Source organism: Mustela erminea, chromosome 6, assembly GCF_009829155.1.
Source record: "Mustela erminea isolate mMusErm1 chromosome 6, mMusErm1.Pri, whole genome shotgun sequence".
Classification (NCBI taxonomy): Eukaryota; Metazoa; Chordata; class Mammalia; order Carnivora; family Mustelidae; genus Mustela; species Mustela erminea.
Window position 1 is genome coordinate 74,488,947 of NC_045619.1, and position 25,559 is coordinate 74,514,505.

Sequence of the window (25,559 nt, forward strand, 5' to 3'; positions counted from 1 at the left end):
CCTCCCAGGGAAGACAAATATACAAACACATTTATGTATTAATGTATTATAGATTATGTGATGTATTAGGGAAACATAAGGAAAACCTAATAGGAGATTTCTTCTCATTATGGAAAGGGGTTACATTATGTGAGCAAAAGCCAGTAAGTGTAAGGAAACAGCATGAAGAGGTTGAGAACTAGGGTGGCTAAGTAGACAAATTTGGGAAGTGGGAATAGAACCTAATGTTAGCTAATAACTAGGTTAAGAAATGTTTTAGATGTCATACTGAGGCAGTACATTATTCCTCTGGGTAATGGGGAGACAGTAATTCATCTAAAAATGAAGAGCAACCAAATCTAATCTGTATGTAGCACATAATTCTTAAGAAACACATTTTTTTGTCTATAAAATTAGATTACATACCCTCTCTGTATCCCATTTCTCAGGCATAATCCTCCCTTTGGTGCTGAAACAGCTTCCTGAAAGTGTCCCGCAGTTCTTTCTTTCCTAAGCTGTTGTCTGCTAAGGTTGGAAAGGATGCCCTGGGATCTATCTTGTCCATCACTGTTCTGCTTTAGCTGATGAAGGGCAGGGGTGTCCCTGCTGAAACCTCACTCTACCTTCAGCTCTGCAGGGATGCCACTGACCAGGCAGTGACTTTGGCTTAGGGCTAATAGTGGTACCACACAGAAACAAAATCACAACCCTCAGAAGCAATGGCTCCGAGCATCTATAGATCCAAACCCAATGCCAAAATCCCATCCTCACCTTCTGCCTAGTCCCATATCTGTCTCTGTGCAGCCAGAAGGAATGTATATACCACCAGGAAGAAAATCCCATGCAGGCAGCTCCATGCTTCAGAGTCCTGGCTTCATTATCTCACCTCTTAGTCTAAGGTCAGCTTTATTTCCTCTCCCAGGCTATGTCACTCCAGGATATCTTTCAAGAATATATTCTGTAATTCAGATTTTTTCTTTTAGGGAAACTCTTCACCCTTAACTTTCTGAGACAGATGAAACAATAACAGAATTAACACAAGTCCTATAGTCTGGCTTATTTGGTATTAAGAAAATAAAAATCCCTTCTATCTCATTCTGTTCCTCATCTCCAGGGATAATTGCTTTTGAAAGTCGTGCATATTTTCCTCAATTTCTCTCATTTAGATATAAATATCCATGCATATAAACACACAGTAAATATTATCTTTTACAAAACTTGAATCAATCTGTAACTTGCTTCTTTCTATCTAGCAGCTTATCAAAAATGTATATGTGTATATTTGTATATGTGTATGTGGGTGTATACATGCACACATATAAACATCATTTTTTAAGTGTTTGCTAAATATTCCAATATATTGATATGTCATTTTAAAATTTTAACCTGACCTATTGATGGGCATTTTATTGTTTCCAAATATTCCACTTTTCTCTAATAATGTTTCAGTAAGCAAACTTAATTTTTATTTGAATCTATTCATGCTCTAATTTCTCTAGACTTCTTTTTGAGATATGGAATTTCTTGCTCAAAGAATAGGCATATTGAATATTTGAATACAATATTACCAAACAACTCTTCCATAATCACTATATAAATTGCCCATTTTCTAACATTCTAATAAGCATCAGATGTTATTAGTCTTTTATCTTTTGTTTAAATCGACATTTCTCTCACTATGGTCAGGTTGGTCTTCTTTTCATGTTTTATTGGCCATATGAATTATAATTTATGTTAGTTGCATGTTTTTCTATCAGGTTGTCTATTTATTATTTATGTAAGTTTTTTAATAGAAAAATAGTGACCAATTATCTATTTTTACATAGGAGAATTATTATATATAATGGCTGAAATCTGTCCTCAGCCAACTGGCAGTTTCTTCCTTTCTCTTATTTACCTCTTACTTTGTAGTGAATATCATTAAACTCTCTCTGTGTGTGTGTGTGTGTGTGTGTTCTGTGAGTGTATGTGAATAGCCAAATATTAGTCTTATTCTCTATGATCTCAAAGTTTTGTTTCTGGCTTACAAAGTACCCTAGCATGAGATTCTATGGATAATCTCCTAATTTATTTCCTGGTTAAGGCATGATTTTTGTTCCACTTTTAGATTATTAAACTATTTGAAATTTATTACATATGTATTAGAAAATATTTTATTTGTATTCTCTTTAAATGGTTATCTAGACTTTTATTATTATTTTCCTGAGGCCTGAAAATCATAAAGAAAAGAAAGAAAGTTTGTCCGTTAATGGGGAGCTATACATATACAGACACAGGAATGATTATATGAAACACAGAGTGCCAAGAGGTATAAAAGAGTACCCTGATTGAAAATCACCAAAATGATAGCTAATGTGTAAATGAATGCTTATTTTGTGCCAGGCTGTGTATTAAGCATTTTTCATGCGCTTTAAAGAACTTTTGTGCAACTCTATAAACCAGATTCTACAGATTTCAGAAAAAGAAGTTGAAATTGTAAGAGATGAAATAATTTATCCAGGTCTTACTGAGTATAAAGAGCATAACTTGATCAATATGGTATTGGGTTTCTGGACTTGGAAGTTTGTCTGACTCAGTGAGTCACTCTCATTAGAAGAACAAAGGTCTAGCTGGAGTGGTGGTGAGTACAGCAAGGAATGTATTTGAGATCATGCTAATTCAGACCATATGGGGATTTATGTGCTCAGAAAGAGCTGATAGTTAAAAACAACAAGAAAGAATGTACAAACTATTTCAGTGTGTCAATATACATATGAAAAACTTCACAAAAGTCCTATCTGTTTGTCTCTATTAGCAATCCAGTATAATTGGAGCAGTAAACCTGAAATACCTCACTTAGTGGTCAACATTGCTTTCTGTTATTTACTGAGGACTCTCTCTTCCCTTCTTCCCCCCAAAAAAGTGGGAAAAAAGTTGTAGGAGGTGTTCTGTTACTGGCTTGAGAAATTAGTGATGGAGGGATGAGAGAGAGCAAAATAAGCAACGTAGTAGAATAGTATGGAGAACATCTCCACAGGTAAATAAGGAGGTCACGGACATACGGAGGAATGGGCAGCATGGTGGAGAAGGATGGAGAGTCACTCCACAGACAGGTAAGAAATAGTGGATCGATAAAGATGGAAAGTAAAGGCAATGTTCAGAGTCTCAGGATAACTCCTGGGAATGCATGTGGAACCAACGGAGAAGTCAATATTGACCCACTAGGCAAGAATGTAAGAGTTCTAACTTTTCTCAGTTAGTGATAGGATGAAGTCAAGAGTTCAAGAAATCCCTGGTCAGTGTACTCCTGATCTGGCCCACAGTCAGTAAAGAACAAGATCATCTATCTATTCTATTTTCTAAACAACATTTGACCATCGGAGATCAATTGCACAGAATGAATATTGTGCCTTATACTATTTTCAAAGTTAAAGGTTGGGTTTTTTATTTCCTTCTTTCTTTTCTTTTTTTTTTTTTTTTTTTGAGCTCTGTCAAATTGTGACATTACCAGTGATTTTAATAGGCCTTTCAAAACACCCAGGAAATTGGCCCATTATTTTTACCTTTCCCTGTCTTCCAAAGAGTTTGCATTCCCGTCAGGATTATTTCCAAAAATAAATAAGCCCACAAGCAATACCTTAGTAACTGTCTTTCACTTCTGATACCTTCAGGCTGCAGAGGTTTAACTGTTTCCCTCTATATCTTTCAAGCAAGTAAAAAGTAAATCCAGAAATATGAAGAGAGAAAAAATTGTCCTAACAATATTTTAATTGATATTGGTATTAATTGATATGATTTAATTGATAGAGATGGATATAACATTGTCAAATAGATGTGAAATGAAACACAGAATTTAGTTAAATAAATGTCTGTAATTTAAAAAACCAATAAAATAATTATCTATGAGTTTTACCATTTGCATACATTTCATTGTATGAAATTTTGCAAGGAATCTATTATCAAACAACTAAAAAAACTATACAAGGAAGAACCATGAAAAGATATTGTTTTCATTATGGTAAGACAAAATATATATATATAAATCTTACCCAATCACTGTTAAATTGATTGTGAATATTGACTTACGAAATATCACTAAGAAAATATATGTGTATAATTTTAAGTGTGTAGTTCAAACCAAAAAATATCAGTGCTAGGAAAATGAGACTATGTCATTTTGTGACCCTCCTTTCCTTAGAAAGTCTTAACTACTTTGAATTCTTAGCAGAAGTATTAGCATTAGGCTATATTAGTGGAAAATAAAGACTCAGCAGTGACCAGCAGAGCAGGCAGGCTTCTCCACCCTGTTCATTCCAAACTCAAGTTGACATGACGTTATGCAAGTCAGTTAACCACCCAAAGAGATTTGGACTGTCTCCTTTTCTGTTTCAAAAATTAAAAATGGCCTTACCAATAGGTTGTGTTTTGTCTTCCCTGGTTTCCAGAGCAGTTTTGCTCATAGTCCTATAGATTTTAGTTGTGGAATATTTTTCTCAGCTGGTGGAGTTGGAAAACATAGTTTCTAGTAGCTGAACAATTATTGATCCTGTCAATAAAAGAGATATATAAAAAATTTTAACTGGACAGATTAATATTTATGTAGTTATAGCAATCTCTTTTTAAATGAAAACCTGGTATTTAAAAAAGGAAAATTTAGTATTCGAATAATCCATTAGAAATATAAAATAATATTTTAAGACTTTTGAAAGTAAAATTATCTGCTACCTAAATTCTACCAAAACCACACTTGATTAAATTTCTATTTAAGTGTTTTCTTTTTAATGATCATGCCATTTAAGTTTGAAATAGTCAAAATTCTCTGTCAATATAAAATCAGATACCAGACTACTATCTTATCCTCTTACCCAGAGAATCACCTTGAATAAGGTGAAATTCATAATATTTGTCTTTTATCAAGTGCCAAATGCCAAATGCTATGACAGGTAACTTCTGATATTCCCTAACATAGGTATCACTATTAAACATATTTTACAGATGAAAAACTGAGGCTGGTGTTAATTTGCCCAAGGTCACACAGATGGTAAGTCTGGGAATAAGAATGCAAACTCAGTCATACTCTGTGCTCTTAAGCCCATACCTTAACCATTACGCATTATTGTTCTTCAAAGAAACAAAGGAAAATACTTTTCATTCTATATAACCATTGTAAACCCCACATAATAAATTCTTTTTTTGGATTTGTTACAAAGAAAAACATTTACTTATTCTCAGGAAATTCTATCCTTCATTTAATACGATAATAATGACTAACATTTTTTTAACGCTTCCTGTGTGCCCACAAGTGTTCTGAGCAATTTCCTCATTAACTCATTTAATCCTCATGGTTATTTAAGGAGGTATGTATGTATCTATGTATTATTATTATTATTATTATTAGTGGAAAATGAGGTTAATAACCTTCATAGTTATATTCAACATGAAAAAATTTTTGAGAAAATTCATGACAAAAGCACCATAAGAAATATAACAATAAATGACAAACCAAGAAAATATATCTCTCACTCATATGTGTGTTAAATAAGTCCCTCTCAGTTACAAAAGTATGGAAACCAGAACCAATATAATTTGGGGGAAGTGGGAGATGATGACATCTTTTTTAACAAATAATAGGAAATTCAAGATACAAATGAACTGAGACTCCATGAACTCAAGTAATATCATCAGATCTTTCTCTTTCTCTTTTCTGGTTTCCATTGCTCATTTCCTCTCGTCTCAGATCTATTTTCTTCTGAATGTTTTCTTCATTCTTTACCACAATATGTGGGCTCCCCCCAGGCAGTTTGAACAAAGTAGAGGCACAGATAACAGGATACATGTAACCACCAAATTTAGCAGTCTTAGGGGAAAGAAAGTATCTCTTTCCCAACACCTGATAGAAAGTTCCATAGGCCTCTGAGTGAATTCTATGCTTCACAGGTTTATTTCTGGGCCAGTGCCTGTGGACAGAAGAATGGAGAATCTTTAAATGCACAGACCATCTTCCATTACTAAGGAGTCAGATCTACAGTGAGGAAAGACAATTTCCACAAATCAAGTTGTAGGCTGTTGCCAAAACAGAGTAGGAAGATAAAAACAAATCTATAACTGTATTCCTCCCTTTAGTTACCCACTCTTTCTCCATTCATATAATTCTACAAAGTTTCTTTTCCTGTATTAAAATAATTACAAAAAGGAAAGCCAACCCAGTCTCCTTTCCAATGAGAAAAGAGCCATATTCCATTATGGCTTCCAAAGGCATATCCAGGATATTTGGAAGATAGAGTTTCCTCTGCTTGAGACCCAGCTGGTCATACTACAACCAATTACAAAATAATCAATTTATCCCCCCCTGATATCTGCAACAATTAGTAGTGACAGACGCAATAGAATATCCTTAATAAAATCCCTTCTGTGCTATTGGACAGGGATGATGGAAGGAAATAATGACACTGGAGACAAGTCTTGTCATTTTTCTTTCTGGCAGCCACTGGTTTTGACTGCTATTGGTTTCTACCTTATCCACTGTCCTCTATATTTACCTGTGAAAGGAGTGTTGGAAAAGACTCCTCTGCTATGGTCTGCCCAGTCTTAGCATCCCATTGCTTATTAGGATGGTTTCTAAAGCATGGTCATTGACTTAGGAATTGGAGACTGAAAGACTTACACTTGCCTGAATGGGATTTCCCTATGACTTTCTTCCATAATATAAAGTGAGATGAAGTGACATGTGTCATTCATGAATGACAGGGTCCACTCAATTCATATTTTCTTCCCACTACATTTGAGATGAAGTCTTCATTGTCCCCGGTCCATGCATAATTGCAATGAACACAGCTTTCCACTGACTCATATTCATCCTATAATATCATCAAGAAATGAACTTTTACTTAATAAGCTCCTGATCCTTGGGATCCTTTTTTATGACATTACCTAGGCTATTCTAACTGATACACAGTGTGCTAATATCAAAAAAGATGATCATATTTAGAGGACAAAATTAAAAATGCCCATAAAAAGCAATTCATAAATTGGACTTCACTGATATTTAAAAACTTCTGCTCTTTGACAGACACTATTAGGAGAATGAAAAGAGAATTTACAGACCAGAAGATATTTGTATTTCCAATATCTGATTAAAAAAAACAACAACTTGTATTTGAAATAACATATTTCTGAAATTTATAGAGAACTCTCAAAATTCAATTATAAGAAAACAACCCAATATAAAAACAGCTAAAGGTGTGAATAGATATTTCATCAAAGAAGATACGTAGACAGCAAGTGAACACATAAAGGATGCTCCACATTTTAGCGAATAGGAAAATTGAAGTTATAACAAAATGAGAACATTGTATCTTTATTAGAATGACTAAAATGAAAAAGACTTACCATGCTAAGCATTGGTGAGGAGGTAGAGGAATTTCACTTCTAGGTTTATTTAACCAAGATAAATGAAAACATATTTCCATAAAAAGACTCAAGTGTGAAAGTTCATAGCAGCTCTATGAAAGTATTCATGGTTGTCAACAGGTGAACAGACCACAGAATGTCACCAACAGTCAGAAGGAAGAACAACTGATAACTCCAACAATATGGATTAATTTCAAAATACTTACTCTGACTAAAAGAAACCAGAGCAAACAAACAAACAAACAAAAAACCACATATTGTGTGATTCCATTTATATAAAGTTTAGAAAGTGCTAAGTATAACAGGGAACAGAGCAGTGGGTTCTTGGAGATGGGAAGGGTAGGAGCAGAGAGGGACAAAAGAGAGATGCCAAAGAGGCATGAGTAAACTTTTCAAAGTGATGTATGTGTTCATTATCTTGAATTTGGTGATGATTTCAACAACATAGTCATGTCAAAACTTAATCATTTTATACGCTTTAAATACATGCTGTGTATTATGTCCATTATGCCTCAGTAAAGATGTTAAAAATTTCATACAACTATACACTTTTTTAAAGGAGTGAACTTTATGGAATGTAAATTATACCTCAAAATTATGTCACCTGAACAGTGAAAATATTACATATAAGTCATAAAAAAGTTATTTAAAATAGTAAAAAAAAAAAAAAAAAAAGGAAAGTAAAAAAAGAAAAAGGGAAAATAGTGTTTTAGAAGTTGAAAATAAAAGATGTTTACCTCATCTAGTAAAGCTGCTTCTTCTCCTGGACGTGTCAAACTACTTCACTGTTAGTCGCATTGGCTTTCTGCTGTGAAACTCAGTTTCCCCATTCCCAAGGACCAAACAGTGGTTATTTTTAAATAAAGTCCTTGGATTAAGAAAAAACAATCATTGGGTACCTGGGTGGCTCAGTAGGTTAAGCGTCTGCCTTTGGCTCATGTCATGGTCCCAAGATCCTGGGATGGAGGCCCATATGGGGCTTCCTGCCCAGCGGGGAACCTGCTTCTCCCTCTCCCTCTGCCTGCTTCTCTTTCTGCTCATTCTCTCTCTCTCAATCTCTCTCTCTCTCTCTCTGTCAAATAGATAAATAAATATTTTTAAAAAGAAAGAAAAAACACTTACAAACCAACACACTCTTCATTCTTTATCCTATGTTAAAATAGAAATGCAGGGATGCCTGGGTAGCTGGTTAAATGTCTGCCTTTGACTCAGGTCATGATCCCAGGGTCCTAGGATCGAGTGCCTTGTCAGGCTCCTTGCTCAATGGGGAGACTGCTTCTCCCTCTTCCTGCCATTCCCCCTGCCTGTGCTCTCTTTCTCCCTGAAAATAAATAAAAAAATCTTAAAAAATGAAATACAAGTGCAGATCTCAAAAGTGACTGAGATGAGAAAAATCAATTTTGTATATGCTTGTGTTTGCCTCCCAGAGGAGAGAAACAACCACCATTTTTTTTCTTTCATCTCCAACCATATGCTTTTTAATTCAAAGTGAAATTTATAGTTCATCACTATTGTGATGACTTATCTGACTGCCAAGGACTGTAGCTAATTGGTGATTTCAACATCCATATGTTTGGTGAATACATGTAAAATAGCTTTTAGATTTTCTAGCTAAAAAAAGAAAAAATTGGAATAAAAAAGCATGCATGATATGAGCTGTTTCAGAATTCACCATAGATTTGTCATTCAGGTCACAATTCCAGCCATAGCTCTTCAATCAAGTTTCCTCAACTTAATGGAAATATGAGTTAGACCAATTTCAGGAATCCAAATTTTTTTCAGGTGCCTTCCTGTTGGGGGAATTACCCAATTTGAACTGAATCAAATTTAAATTAGTCTTATGGTCATAAAAAGTTATGAATTTATTTCCTTACCCCAAATAAAATACATTCTTAATTAACAATAATAATTAGATTTTACCAGGTTCCAACATGAGGGAAAAGACAAAGAGACCACTTGCCATGTTATCTGTAGGTTGTAGGGAAGGAAGGCAGCTGAAACATGGTTATAGGAAGAAAGGAGATTAGGTGAGCTAATAAAATATCCCTTCATCCAGGGTTGACAAGAACACTTTTCTTTTGACCATAAGCTGGATGAAATACTTACATTCTAATTTTTAAATGTGTGAGTTCATAGGTATTGATTTTAGTATACATAATAATGTCATCATTATACAAATTATTATATGCATTTTTGTGTATGTCAGTTATGTTTCACTATCTTGTAAAGCACATTTAAATGATCAGAGGCTGAATATTCTGAATTACATCTTTAGCACAATTCTTAAAATGATTGTTTTGGAGCCACTGAAGGAAATACAAAATTCACAGTGAGGTAACTGGGAAAGTGCCATTTGAGAACATCTTGTCTTGCACTTTAACCCCAATTAATCCACTTCACTCTCTTTTATTGTGAATACTTATGAAACTATTTCCTGATTTCCCTTGACTCTACAATGGTTTTGGTTCATAGATCCTAACTGGATCTTTCCTTAACTCTAAAAGGTCAATGCCTTAATATATTTTCAAAAGTATAGGTCATGGTCAATTGGGAAACTATTTTCTTTACAAATTACTCCTAAAAAACCAATAGGAAGGGTTTGAAAACTTACTTCCATTGTTTTTCTAACTCTATGGTATTATGTATGCATTAATTTTCCTAGAAGGGTGACTTTAGAATCATATTATTTTCAATTGTGTCTTCATTGTTCAGTGGAGTTTCTAATCCCAGTGATATCATAACTAGCTAGAGCTCTATAGAAACAACACTGGCAATTTACTTATCTCTGAAAAATTTGGAATGTACAATTTTGTTCTTTTTGCATTTCCAGTGACATAAAAATAGAATGGTACTTTTGCATAACAACATCAAAAGCAGGCAAAGATTTCTGAATGTCTTCTCTTTCCCTTCTGGTTCATAAACTACAACCAAACTTTAGCCTAATGTTGTTGGGCTGCTTATTGAATGATGCATATAGGCCTGAAATAATCTGGAAAAATCTAGTGCTCTGGAACTTTCAACCAGTTGTCATGAAAATTTATGGTTCATAGTTGCTGTTACTTCTTTTCCTCCTCCTCCTCCTCCTCCTCCTCCTCTTCCTCCTCCTCCTCCTCCTCCTCCTCCTCCTCCTCCTCCTTCTAATTCTTCTTTTTTTAAGATTTATTTATTTGACAGACAGAGATCAGAAGTAGGCAGGGGGTGGGGAGCAGGCTCCCTGCTGAGCAGAGAGCCTGGTGTGGGGCTCGATCCCAAGACCCTGAGACCATGACCTAAGCTGAAAACAGAGGCTTAAGCCACTGAGCCACCCAGGCGCACCCCCCCCCTTCTTATTTTGATTCTATCTTTTTGTCGAGCATACTAAGAGCCAAATAATGCTCAATAAATCCATCACACAGATTGATTTTCTTTATTTTCTCAGGGTCTTGTATGATACTGAAAACAAACAAAAGGATGAACGAATGCTTGGACACCATATTTGTAATTTTCATTTTAGTAGGAATCACATCTAACTAAATCTTAATTAATTGAAATCTCAATGATATCTTCTCAAAGGCAGCATTTTATTTATAACATTGTACAAATACTAACTCAAATTAAACTGTAAATGATATTTAAGTTTACCAACTCTACTTCCCCAAGAGAAAAAGTTCCTACTCACAGAATAACCAAGTTGTTTCCAAACAGGTCAAAACTCCCCTTTGGCATTTTAACTCCCAAAACATCTAGAATCACAGAGGCATCCACACAGGGTCTGTTAAGAACTGTAAACTTTCTCTATAGAAATGACTAATGACTTCACAAAGTGGATTTGAGGGGGGTACACTCCCACAGGAATTCCTTCTGAAAAGGAGCCTAAGAGCAAACCCCTCAAAATTAGCATTTCACAGTATTCAAGCTTCCATAGAGAAAGGGTTTTTTGTTGAGGAGCTTGAGAATCTGTTAAATAAACACACTGGAGTGTCAAATGGGGAGGCAAAAATCCCTACCTTGGCCTGCTTCTCAGTATCAGCTCTTCTATTTCATTCTCCTTTTTGGCAGTATTAATTCTTGCTACCTGAGGGAGGAAAGGAAGAATGTTATTTATAGAACATTCAGTGCTGTGGCTGCTGTTGTCACTGGTGGTTTTCAAGACTTGTTCCTCATGGAGGAGAAAGAGTGTAATCAGAGAGCAACCGGCCTAAGAAAAGGAGCAGCAATTTCTGTCATAAACTTTGAAGAGACAGCCCAGGTATTGAGGCTAACAGGTTCAACACAGCTGCATAGACCACAGGCATCTGCCCCCTGTTTAAATAGCAAGACATTGTGCAAAGTAATAATCAGTTTATTTTATGTATTTATTTTATAAAACTTTTCACAGAAGAACCTGAAAACAAGATACTGGAGTCCTCTTGCTATTTAAGCCTAAGGACAAGACAGGAAACATTTGGAGGAATGTACTTTCTTTCAGACCCACCTAGACAAAATTCTCTTAGGTGAGAGGGAGAAGGTTGGAGATGTGGCAAGAGAACAAGATGTTGGCAGGAGCTAGGGATCTCTGTGCCCTAGTCCTGAAAGAGAGGCCATGGTAGCATCTCCAGAAGTGTGTGCATATCTGAGAATACCATACTTTCGCTTGGCTTTTTGTCTGAGCCCATGAGAGTAGGAGCCTTGAGGAAGTTTCCATTCTGACAAGGATGGCTATATAGGGGGTCAAGGATAGCCTCATCAAGATTTTCAACCCTTGAAGAGATATGGAAGAACAGCATAATTTTTCTGTCCTCTTGAAGATGTTAAGAAAGTGAAGTGAAATTGTTTGTGGACCTTGAAGAGGTTTCTCAGTGACGAGAGAGCTGCTGCAATGTAGATCAAGCAAGAGATGGGGAGAGAACACGGACACCCAGTGGGTGTCAACGAAGAGAAAGAATCTTGCCCAAGGACAAGATGGGACGGTTAAACTCTATAGATACCAACATAAATACAAAGGACTGCCATGAAACAGACACCCTACCAACAGCTGCTGCCAAAAAAGTCTCTTAGAATGTATGTAATACTTTGGAGATGAGGACACAAGGAGGGCAAATCCTGAACTGATTGATTGTAAAATCTAAAAATTACTGGTCTTGATCTTATAACAATAAAATATACCGTATTCTCTGTCACTTCTGGTTTAAAAATATGTATATACCTGGCACAAACATATTTTTTATGATACTGGTGGGTACATAGGAACTGAGGCAATTTCCAGGTACTTCTCCTTCATCAACTGGCACAAATTAAAAAGTTTGTTAATACTTTTTTGGTGAAGAGATTATGATTCAAGAGAAATTGCGCCAGAGGAATAAATTGGTAAGACCAGTTAGGACAACAATTGACATTATCACATAAAGTTGGATGTGTATTCATCCTATGGCTTAGTCCTCTTACAAGAATACATCCCTGGAGATAGTCTTATAGAAAATCCATGTAAACATTGTTCTTAATAACTCCAAACTGGTAAAAACCCAAATGATAATATCAAAGGAACACAATTTAATATTTTTCACATAATAGAATATTAATATAACTCATTCTATTCAGTAAAAACAAAGGGCTAACAATATAGTCTGTTAACTTGCTAATTAAAATATATCACATTTATGGAAAAGTGTGCAACACATAAATATACACTACAGTGCATTGTAGCAAAATGAATTCCTATGTGGCTATCAGAATTAAGGACTAGAATATTGTCAGTACTACAGAGCCTCCTTATCCACCCTCCCCAACATTCCTCCCCAAACATACTATTTTGATTGTTAACAGCATAACATAGTTTTGTTAAAGTTTATTTTGATATAGAAGAAAATAAACAAAGAACTACCATACACCATTAACCGAGATGCCCTAAGTCTAAATTTCTAACAGTGCAATTGCTGGCTCAAAGGTAAATCCAAATACAGTTTTGTCACATAATGCCAAATTACCTGCCTTAAGGGTTGCACCAAATTGCATTCCCACCAGCAATATATGAGAGTTCCTGTTTTCCCAAGCCTTGTGGAGGAGTATTGCCTGTTGGTCTTGACTTTTTGGCACTGTAATAGTTGGGAAATGGATCTTAGTGTAGTTTAATTTGTACTGAACCTGACTGAACTTGAACACCATCTTATATGTTTAAGGCCCTTTTTATACCATTTTATATCATTCTTTCCCATGATTCCCCCCACACACACTTTGGCCCATTTCTCTATCAAGTTTCTGATCTTTTTACCCTCTCAATTTTTAAAAATTATTTTTATTAACATATACTGTATTTATTATTTGCCACAGGGGTACAGGTCTGTGAATCATTAGGCTTACACATTTCACAGCACTCACCATAGCACATACCCTCCCCAATGTCCATAACCCAACCACCCTCTCACTATCCCCCAACCCCCAGCAGCCCTCAGTTTGTTTTGTGAGATTAAGAGTCTCTTATGGTTTGTCTCCCTCCTGATCCCATTTTGTTTCATTTTTTCCTTCCCTGACCCCAAAACCCCCCCACCCTGCCTCTCAAATTCCTCATATCAAGAATATCATATGATAATTATCTTTCTCTGATTGAGTTATTTTGCTCAGCATAATATCCTCTAGTTCCATCCATGTTGTTGCAAATGGCAACGTTTTCATTTCTTTTGATGGCTGCTCAGTATTCATATATATATATATATATATATATATATATTCACACACACACACCACATCTTCTTTATCCATTCATCTGTTGATGGACATCAAGGTTTTTTCCATAGTTTGGCTATTGTGGACATTGCTGCTATAAACATTCCGGTGCATATGCCCCTTTAGATCACTACATTTGTATCTTTTTATTTTTTTTAAGATTTTATTTATTTATTTGAGAGGCAGAGATCACAAGTAGGCAGAGAGGCAGAAAGAGAGGAGGAAGCAGGCTCCCTGCTGAGCAGAGAGCCCGATGCGGGGCTTGATCCCAGTACCCTGGAACCATGACCCGAGCCAAAGAGAGGCTTTAACACACTGAGCCATCCAGGAGCCCCTACATTTGTATCTTTAAGGTAAATACCCAGTAGTGTGATTCCTGGGTTGTAGGGTAGCTCTATTTTCAACTTGTTGAGGAACCTCCATGCTGTTTTCCAGAGTGGTTGCACCAGCTTGCATTCACACCAACAGTGTAGGATGGTTCCCCTTTCTCCACATCCTCGCCAGCATCTGTCATTTCCTGACTTGTTCATTTTACTCATTCTGACTGGTGTGAGGTTGTATCTCGTTGTGGTTTTGATTTGTATTTCCCTGATGCCGAGTGATGTGGGCATTTTTTCATGTGTCTATTGGCCATCTGGATGTCTTCTTTGCAGAAATGTCTGTTCATGTGTTCTGCCCATTTCATGATTGGATTATTTATTCTTTGGGTGTTGCATTTGATAAGCCAAAGTTGGTGGCAACACAAATCCAGACTTACACAGGAAATGGCCCAGTTTCATTCTTCTGCATGTGGCTGTTGTTAAATTTAACTACATTGAAAAAAACCTCACTTTTGTATGGCCAAAATACTACCATAAGCAAAGTTGGAAAACAACTAATATATTGTAAGTAAATAAGTACAACATATAAAATAGATTGAGGAATATTAAAACTAATATAAAAGTAGTCTTAAAAATTGAGGGGATTTTGATAAGTTCTTTATAGATTTGGGGTACTAGCCCTTTATCTGATATGTCATTTGGGAATATCTTCTCCCATTCTGTCAGTTGTCTTTTGGTTTTGTTGACTATTTCCTTTGTTGTGCAAAAGCTTTTGATCTTGATGAAGTCCCAATAATTCATTTTTGCCCTTGCTTCCCTTGCCTTTGGCGATGTTTCTAGGAAGAAGTTGCTGTGGTTGAGGTCGAAGAGGTTGCTGCCTGTGTTCTCCTCAAGGATTTGGATGGATTCCTGTCTCACATAGAAGTCTTTCATCCAGGGTGCCTGGGTGGCTCAGTGGGTTAAGCCGCTGCCTTCGGCTCAGGTCATGATCTCAGGGTCCTGGGATCGAGTCCCGCATCGGGCTCTCTGCTCTCTGCTCAGCAGGGAGCCTGCTTCCCTCTCTCTCTCTGCCTGCCTCTCTGACTACTTGTGATTTCTCTCTGTCAAATAAATAAATAAAATCTTTAAAAAAAAAAAAAAAGAAGTCTTTCATCCATTTTGAGTCTATTTTCATGTGTGGTGTAAGGAAATGGCCCAGTTTGACAGATGGAGGGAGGGAGAAAGATAGCTGGCCACAAAAGTGCAGCAGAAGGGATCTTGTGATGGGACTGTTCTGTATCTAAATTTTAGGGATAGACACAAATCTACACATGAGACAAAATCAATTTTATTACTTTATTATTTTTCAGAGCTTGTAACGTTCGATAATTATTCTTCCACTCTTACCACACTTTTTAGTTCTACAATTAAGTATATTAAGTGTATTAGCTCTTTTACTGGTTTCCTAGTTTTCTGTCTGTTGGGTAAAGTGCATCCACCAATAGGCATCTCAGTAGGAGCTCCTGGGTAAAGTATCCCTTCAGTTCATGCATGTTTAACATTGTTTTTCTGTAAGTTTGATGCTTAAAACATATCCTAGTTGGATGTAGAGTCTTTGATTTTTTTTTTTTTTTTTTTCATTTCTGGAAATTGCCTCATTTTATGCCTGGCATCTTCCATGCAACCTTTTATTTCTGAGTTTCATCTGCAGTACCACTGGTAGTAGTTCACTTCATTAAAAGGTATTATTGCATTTTCTGAATGTATCCTGTATCATTTTATTCATGGATTTGTTTCCAGCTTTAAACTATTATGAATAATGCAGTCTTATACAACTTTATATATATCTCTTAGTGCCTATGTTTGTGCATTTTTTTGGTGTAAAACTTCTTTATACAACTTTGCAACTTCTCTGTGATAAAGTATATATTCAGTTTTAGGAACTACTAAAAAACTCTTTTTCAAAATCTTTGGACACATTTATGGTGAACAATAGCAGTCATAAGAGTTCCCTTTGCTTATATACTCACCAACACTTGCTTTCAATTTTCGCTGTCTCATGGGTAGTCAGAGGTCTCTTGTGAAGCTTTAATATACGTTTTCCTGATTCCTAATGAAAACAAAACAATTTTCATATGTTTATTGGTCATTACAATATCTCTTTGGTGAAAGGACTACTAAAATCTCATGCTCATTTTTCTGTTAGGTTGATGATCTTAACTTTTTTTTAAATTGACTTGTAAAAAACATTTTTATATGTTCTACAAAACAAACTTTTTGTGAGTGATAGACATTTTAAACAATTCCTCTTATTCTGAAGCTGGTCTTTTCACAGTTTTACTGGTGAATACAAAGAACAGTATTTCGTAATTTCATTTTGAATGTAGTCATCCCTTTTATCATTTAAAATGATAAATTTTAAATTTTATCACTTAAAGTGATAAAGTCATCCCACTTTATCATTTTCTTACATTAGGGCCTCTTTCTTTCTATCTCTTTTCTTTTCTTTTCCTTTTCTTTTCTTTTCTTTTTCTTTCCTTTCTTTTCTTTCTGTTTGCTCCGTAGGGATCCTATTTGATATAGCAGATATTTTAAATTTTATTGTGATAAAATATACATAACATAAAATTCATTAGGCCTTCTTTTAAGAGCATCTATTCTTACTAGAATGATAAAGGAGTACTATATTATGCTCTAGAAGCTTTATTGCTTTGCCTTTAACATTTCATCTCTTTGGAACTGATTTTTTATTATGGTTGAGGAGTCAAACTTTATTTTTCTTTCATGGATATTTGAATACTCCAGCATGATTTGTTTAAAAATTACCCATTTCTCAATGCTCTATGTGCAACCATTGACAAATACAAGTGGTTCTATATGTGTGAGTCTCACTGTATAAACTCTATCTTTCCATTTTTTTAAAATTTTGCACCATTACCTTACCTTAGAGCAGAGAGAAAAAAAATGCTATTATTTGCAAAATGCAAAGTGATAAATAGTACTTAAATTCCTACATTCAATTTATTGAAATATATACAACCTTGTTTATTTAATACAAGCATAATGAAAGATTGAGTCCCAAGTGATTTCCTGCAATGATCATTCATTCAAAAAATATATTTTAAACCAAACCTTCAATCCTGAAACAAACTCTTCTTAATCAACAGGTATTATCTTTTTTAGATATGTATAGATTTAATTTACTCATAGTTTGTTTAGGAATTTTCCCCCCCGATTTTGGTAAAATTTGCATATAATTATCCTTCTAATGTCATTGTCAGGTTTTGATGTCACAGTTAAGTTGGCCCCATTAGATGACTAAAAAATGTTTTGTTTTGTTTTTTTAAATTTATGCTCTGGAAGGTTAATCTCATATCCTTCTTTAAATGACTTTATCTTTTTAATTTTAATTTCAGTATAATTACATGCAATGTTATAGTAGTATCAGGTGCACAGTGCAGTGATTCACTAATTCTATACCTCAGTGCTCATCATGATAAGTGTGCTCTTAATCCCCTTTACCTGTTTCACCTATTCCCCAAACCACCTGCCTCTGGTATAGCCACATTTGTTCAGTTCTCTACCTTACTCAGTGCTCATCATGATAAGTGTGCTCTTAATCCCCTTTACCTGCTTCACCCATTTCCCAAACCACCTGCCTTCTGGTACCGCCACATTTATTCTCTGTATTTAAGAGTCTAATTTTTTGTTTCCTTTTTACTTTATTTTGTTTCTTAAATTCCACATTTGAGTGAAATCATATGGTATTTGTCTTTCTCTGACTGACTTATTTCACTTAGCATTTTACCTCTAGATCTATCCATGCTGTTGCAAATGGCAAATTTCTTTTTTATGGCTGAGTAATATTCCATTATATATAGATCTCCTTGTCTTTATTCATTTATCTAGTGATGGACATTTGGGTTGCTTCCATAATTTGGCTACTATAAATGCTCCTACAATAAACAGAAGGGTGCATATATCCTTTTAAACTAATTTTTTATCAAGTACTTTGAGTAGTAGAATTACTAGAAGATATAGTAATTCCATTTTTAATTTTTTGAGGAACCTCCATACTGTTTTGAACAGTGGCTGCACCAGTATGCACCACCAATTGTGCACAAGGGTTCCTTTTTCTCCACATACTTGCCAACACTTGCTATTTCTGTTGTTCTTGATTTTAGCCATTCTGATGCGAAGTGATAGCTCATTGTAGTTTTGATTTTCATTTCCCTGATGATACATGATGTTGAGTGTCTTTTCATGTGGCTGTTGAGCATCTGTGTGTCTTTGGAGAAATGTCTGTTCAAGTCTTATGTCTATTATTAATTGGATTATTTGGGATTTGGATGTTGACTTGTGTAGGTTCTTTATGTATTTTGGATATTAACCCTTTATCAGTTGTCATTTACAAATATCTGCTCCCATTCAGTAGGTTGTCTTTTAGTCTTGTTGATCTACTCCTTTCCTGTGCAGAAGCCTTTTATTTTGATGTAGTCCCAGTAGTTTATTTTCTTCCTTTTGTTTCTCTTGGCTCAGGAGACATATCTAGAAAAATGTTGGTATAGCTAATGTCAAAGGAATTAGTGTCTGTACTCTCTTCTCTGATTTTTATGGCTTCAGATCTCACATTTAGGTCTTTAATCCATTTCAAATGTATTTTTGTGTATGGTCTACATGGTCTGGTTTCATTCTTTTGCATGTTGTCGTCCAGTTTTGTCAACACCATTTGTTAAAAAGACTATCTTTCCCATTGCATATTCTTGACTCCTTTGTCAAACATTAACTGACCATATAATTGAAGGTTTATTTCTGAACTTTCTATTCAGTTCCATTTATCCGGGTGTCTGTTTTTAATGCCAATATCATACTGTTTTCATTACTAAAGCTTTGTAGTATATCTTGAAATCTGAGATTGTGATACTCCAGTTTTGTCCTTTTTCAAGATTGGTTTGGCTATTCAGGGTCTTTTGTGGTTCCATACAAATTTTAGGCTTATTTGTTCTTGTTCTGTGAAAAATACTCTTGGTATTTTGAAAGGGATTACATTAAATTTGAGGATTGCTCTGGGTAGTTTGGGCATTATAAGAATATTTGGTCTCCCAATTCATGAACATGGATATCTTTCCATTTGTTTGTTTCACCTTCCGTTTCTTTCAGCAACGTTTTATAGTTTTTGGAGGATAGGTCTTTTATTTCCTTGGATAAATTTATTCCTAGATATTTCATTATTTTTGGTACAATTTAAATAGGATTGTTTTCTTAATTTCTATTTCTGCTACTTCATTATTGGTGTATAGAATTGAAACCAATTTCTTTGAGGAAAACACAAAAGAAATGGAAAAATGTTCCATGCTCATGGATTGGAAGAACAAATATTGTGAAAATGTCTATGCTACCTAAAGCAATCCACACGTTTAATGCAATCCCTATCAAAATACCATCCTTTTTTCCCCAAATAAATGGAACAAATAATCGTAAAATTTATATGGAACCAGAAAAGACCTCGAATAGCCAGAGGAATGTTGAAAAAGAAAACCAAAATTGGTGACATCACAATTCCGAACTTCAAGTTGTTACAAAGCTGTCATCATCAAGACAGTATGCTACTGGTACAAAGACAGACACATAGATCAGTGGAACAGAATAGAGAGCCCAGAAATAGACCCTCAACTCTATGGTCAATTAATCTTCGACAAAGCAGGAAAGAATGTCCAATGGAAAGAAGACAGTCTCTTCAACAAATGGTTATGGGAAAATTGGACAGCTACATGCAGAAAAATGAAATTGGACCATTTCCTTACACCACACATGAAAATAGATTCAAAAGTGATGAAGGACCTCAATGTGAGAAAGGAATCCATCCAAATCCTTGAGGAGAACACAGGTAGCAACCTCTTCGACCTCAGCCACAGCAACTTCTTCCTAGGAACAACGCTAAAGGCAGGGAAGCAAGGGCAAATATGAACTATTGGGACTTCATCAAGATCAAAAGCTTTTGCACAGCAAAGGAAACAGTTAACAAAACCAAAAGACAACTGACAGAATGGGAGAAGATTTTTGCAAAGGACATATCAGATAAAGGGCTAGTATCCAAAATCTATAAAGAGCTTATCAAACTCAACACCCAAAGAACAAATAATCCAATCAAGATATGGGCAGAGGACATGAACAGACATTTCTGCAAAGAAGACATCCAAATGGCCAGCAAACACATGAAAAAGTGCTCCACATCACTCGGCATCAGGGAAACAGAAATCAAAACCACAATGAGATACAACCTCACACCAGTCAGAATGGCTAAAATGAACAAGTCAGGAAATGACAGATGCTGGCGAGGATGCGGAGAAAGGGGAACCCTCCTACACTGTTGGTGGGAATGCAAGCTGGTGCAGCCACTCTGGAAAACAGCATGGAGGTTCCTCAAAAAGTTGAAAATAGAACTACCCTACAACCCAGCAATAGCACTACTGGGTATTTACCCTAAAGATAAAAACATAGTGATCCAAAGGGGGATGTGCACCCGAATGTTTATAGCAGCAATTATAATTTTAAAAATTAAATTAAAAAAGTATTTTAATTTTTAAAAAATTAATTAAAAAATTAATTTAAAAAATTAAAAAATTATTTAAAAAAAAGAATTACAACCAATTTCCGTATATTGAGTTTGTATACTGAAACTTACTGAATGAATTTATCAGTTCTAGTAATTTTTTGGTGAGTTCTTTCAGTTCTGTAAATGATATCAGGTTTTCTATAAATGGTAAACAAATAGTGAAAGTTTTACTTCTTCTTAGCAGACTTGGATGCTTTTTCTTTTTCTTGTCTGATAACTGTGGCTAGGACTTCCAGTGCTCTATTGAATAAAAGCAGTGAGGGTGGACACTTTTTTGTTTTGTTTTGTTTCTGATCATAGGGGTAAAGCTCTTAGTTTTCACCACTGAGTATTATATTAGTTGTGGATTTTTCATATATGGCCTTTATTACGTTGAGGTATAGTCTCTCTAAAAATATTTTGTTGCGAGTTTTTATCATGAATGGACATTATACTTTGTCAGGTGCTTTTTCTGCATCTATTGAAATGATCATATGGTTTTTATCCTTTCTTATTGATGTGATGTATTGCATTGATTGATTTGTAAATACTGAACCACACTTGCAACCCTGGAATAAATCACACTTGATTGAGGTGCCTGGGAGGGTAAGTTGGTTAAGTGGTTACCTTTAGCTCAGGTCATGATCCTGGGATTGATCAGGGTCCTGGGATTGAGCCCCACATCTTGTTCCTTGCTCAGAGGGTCCCTGCTTCTCCCTCTCCCACTGCCGCTCCCCTTACTTGTGCTCTGTTTCTCTGTCTGTCAAATAAGTAAATAAATAAATAAATAAAATAAAAATCAAACATGATCTTTGGGAATGAAATTTTTAATGTATATTGGATTCAGTTTGTTAATATTTTAATGAGGATTTTTACATCTATGTTCATCAGAGATATTGACCTGTAGTTCTTCCTTTTTTTTTTAGTTCTCCCTTTTTTTTTTTTTTAGGTTTTTTTTGTTTTTTTTTTTTTTAGTTCTCCCTTTTTTGTGGTGTCTTTATCTGGTCTGGTTTTGGTATGAGGGCAATGCATGCCTCATAAAATGAATTAAGAAGCTTCCCTTCCTCTTCTATTTTTTTGGAAAAGTTTGAGAATAGGTATTAAGTCTTTTTTAAATGTTTGGTAAAATTCACCTGTGAGCTATCTAGTCTGGGACTTCTGTTTTTTGGGGAGTTTTTTGATTATGGATTCAATTTTATTGCTGGTTATCAGTCTGTTCAAATTTTTTATTTGTTCCTGATTTAGTTCAGGAGATGATATTTTTCTAGGGATTTATCCACTTCTAGGTTTTCCAATTAGTTGACATATGATTTTTCATAAAATTCTCTTATAATCCTTTTTATTTCTGTGGTGTCTGTTATTTCTCCTTTTTTCATTTCTAATTTTGTTTATATAAGTCCTCTTTTTGTGTGTGAATCTGCCTAAGGTTTATCAATTTTTCTTGATCTTTTCAAAGAACCAATTCCTTGTTTCATTGATCTATTGTATTCTTTTAAGTTTCCATTTCATTTATTTCTGCTCTAATATTTATTATTTCCTTCCTTCTACTAGTTTTAGATTTTGTTTGTTCTTCTTTAAGTGCAAAGTTAGGTTGTTTATTTTAGTTTTTCTTTTTTCTTTTATTTCTGAGGTAGGCCTGTATTACTATAAACTTCCCTCTTAGAACAGCTTTTGTGGTATCCCAAAGATTTTGGACCATTGTGTTTTCATTTTCATTTGTTCCATGTGTTTTTTTGTTTTGTTTTTTGTTTTTGCTTTCCTCTTTGATTTCTTGGTTGATCCATTCATCATTTAGAAGCATGTTGTTTAATCTCCATCTATTTTTTATTCTTTTTGACTTTTTATTGTGGTTGGTTTCTAGTTTCATAGTATTGTGGTTAGAAAGATGCACTGTTATGACTTTAATATTTTTGAATTTATTTTTGTTTTGTGGCCTAATGTGATCTATTCTGGAGAATGTTCCATGTGTACTTGAAAATAATGTTCCATGCGTACTTGAAAAGAACTTTACTCCACTGTTTCAGGATGGACTGTTCTGAATATATCTGTTAGAACCATCTGGTCCAAGTGTCATTCAAAGCCATTGTTTCCTTGTTGATTTTCTGTTTAGATGATCTACCTATTCATGCAAGTGGCGTGTTAAATTTTCCTACTATTAATGTGTTACTACCAATGACTTCTTTTATGTTTGTTATTAGCTGCTTTATATACTTCAGTGCTCTCATGTTGGGTGCATAAATATTTACAATTGTTATATTTTCTTCGTGGATTTTTCCCTTTATGATTATGCAGAGTCCTTCTTTATCTCCTGTTTAAAGTCTATTTTATTTGATATAAGTATTTTTACCCCAGCTTTATTTTAGTTCCATTTACATTATAAATCCATCTCCATTCCCTCATTTTCAATCTGCATGTATCTTTAGGTCTGAAATGAGGTTCTTATAGGTAGTAGCCTATAGATGGGTACTGCTTTTTTATATATTCCATCACCCTCTGTTTTTTGATTGGGGCATTAAGTCCATTTACATTCAAAGTAATTTTTTTAAGAGTTATTTTTTTTAAAGATTTTATTTATTTATTTGACAGACAGAGATAGCAAGTAGACAGAGAGGCAGGCAGAGAGAGAGGAGGAAGCAGGCTCCCTGCGAGCAGAGAGCCCGATGTGGGACTCGATCCCAGGACCCTGGGATCATGACATGAATTGAAGGCATAGGCTTTAACCCACTGAGCCACCCAGGCTCCCCCATTCAAAGTAATTTTTTTTTTTTTTTAAGATTTTATTTATTTATTTGACAGAGAGAGATCACAGCAGACAGAGAGGCAGGCAGAGAGAGAGAGAGGGAAGCAGGCTCCCTGCTGAGCAGAGAGCCCGATGCGGGACTCGATCCTAGGACCCTGAGATCATGACCTGAGCCGAAGGCAGCGGCTTAATCCACTGAGCCACCCAGGCGCCCCTCAAAGTAATTTTTAATAGGTGTGTACTTATTATCATTTTATTACTTGTTTTATGGTTATTTTGTAGTTCTCGGCTCCTTTCTTTTCTTTCACTCTTCTCTCATGGTTTGCTGACTTTTTTTGATGAAGTACTTGGATTCCTTTCTCTTTATTTTTTGCATATCAATTACTGGTTTCTGGTTTGTGGTTACCATTAGGTTTGTATAAAACATCTTCTGCATGTAGCAGTCTATTTTATGTTCATAGTTGTTTAAGTTTGAATCCATTCTAAAAGCAGTAAATTTTTATCAACCTCCCCCTTTTTAGGTATATGGAATCATACTTTAGACCCTTTTATTTTGTGCATTCCTTGACTGACTTTTATAGATATTTTCATCCTTCTTACTCTTGCTTATAGTTTTTCTTCCACTCACAATCCCCTTTAACATTTCATGTAAGGCTGATTTACTGGTGATGAATTCCTTTAACTTTTATTTATCTGAGCAACTCTATCTCTCATCCCATTCTGAGTGATAGCCTTGCTGGATAAAATATTGTTGGTTGCAGGTATTTTTTGTGTTTTTTGTTGTTGTTGTTTTGTTTTTTGCTTTTTTTTTCTTTTCTTTTCAAATATATTTTGAATATAATATGCTACTGTCTCCTGGCCTACAAAGTTTCTGATGAAAAAGTAGCTGATAACTTTATGGATTTACCTTGTAAATAAGTGTTTTGTTTTCTCTTACTGCTTTTAGAATTCTCTCATTATTATTACATTTTGCCATTTTAGTTACTATGTGTCTTGCTGTGGTCCTTGGGATGATTTTGTTGTGGACTTTCAGTGTGTCTTGGGTCTGGATTTCTATTTCCTTCTTCAGATTCAGAAAGTTTTCTGCTATCTTTTCATATAAATTTTCTGCTCCCTTTTCTCTTTCTTCTTCTGGGATGCGTATAATGTGACTATATTACACCTAATGATGTTGTTGAGTTCCCTTAATCTATTCCAATTTTTTATTATCCATTTTTCTATATCCTGTTCAGCTTGATAGCTTTCTATTACTCTGTCATCTAGGTCACTGATTCATTCTTCTGCTTCCTCTAGTCTATTAATTATTCTCTCTAGTATAATATTAATTTGTTATTGAGTTCTTTGTCTCTGATTTTTTTTTAATGTTTTCATGTTTTCTACCTCATTGATGTCGTCCACTCTTTTCTCAAGCACTATAAGTATTTATCACCATGACTTTGAGTTCTCTATCAGGCGTATTACTTATCACCATTTCATTTATCTCTCTTGCTATGATTTTGACCTATTTTTACATCCAGGACAATTCTTCTGTCTCTTAATTTTGTCTAACTCTGTATCTATTTCTATGTGTTAGGAAATCACCTATATCTCCTGCTCTTGAAAGTAGTGGCCTTATGATGAAGAGGTCACATGGTGCTTTGTAGTGCAGTGTTCCCTGTTCACTAGAACGTGGTGCTTCAGGGGTGTTTTCTGTGTGTGCTGCATGCATCCCACTCTTGCCGCTGAGTTATGTTTAACTTTTCGGTCCAGTCCTCTGCAGTGGTTCTCTTTGCTTATTGTGGATAGAGTTTGGTCTCTGTTTTTTTAGTGGTCCAGTCTGGGGCTGTCTTGGGCTTGATTTGGGTCAGACCAACCATTTGCAAGAGCTACAGTGTCACTG

At 35.1% G+C, this 25,559-nt stretch overlaps 1 long non-coding RNA gene across 1 annotated transcript in view; it reads right to left on the bottom strand.

Annotated features, from left to right (window-relative positions):
• Positions 1 to 16,375: 16,375 nt before the first annotated feature.
• Positions 16,376 to 25,559, bottom strand: part of LOC116593438 — a 51,079-nt gene continuing 41,895 nt past the window's right edge. Inside the window, exon 3 of the long non-coding RNA XR_004286903.1 lies at positions 16,376 to 16,455. This is a non-coding gene — a long non-coding RNA (uncharacterized LOC116593438). The remainder of the gene's footprint in view (positions 16,456 to 25,559) is intronic.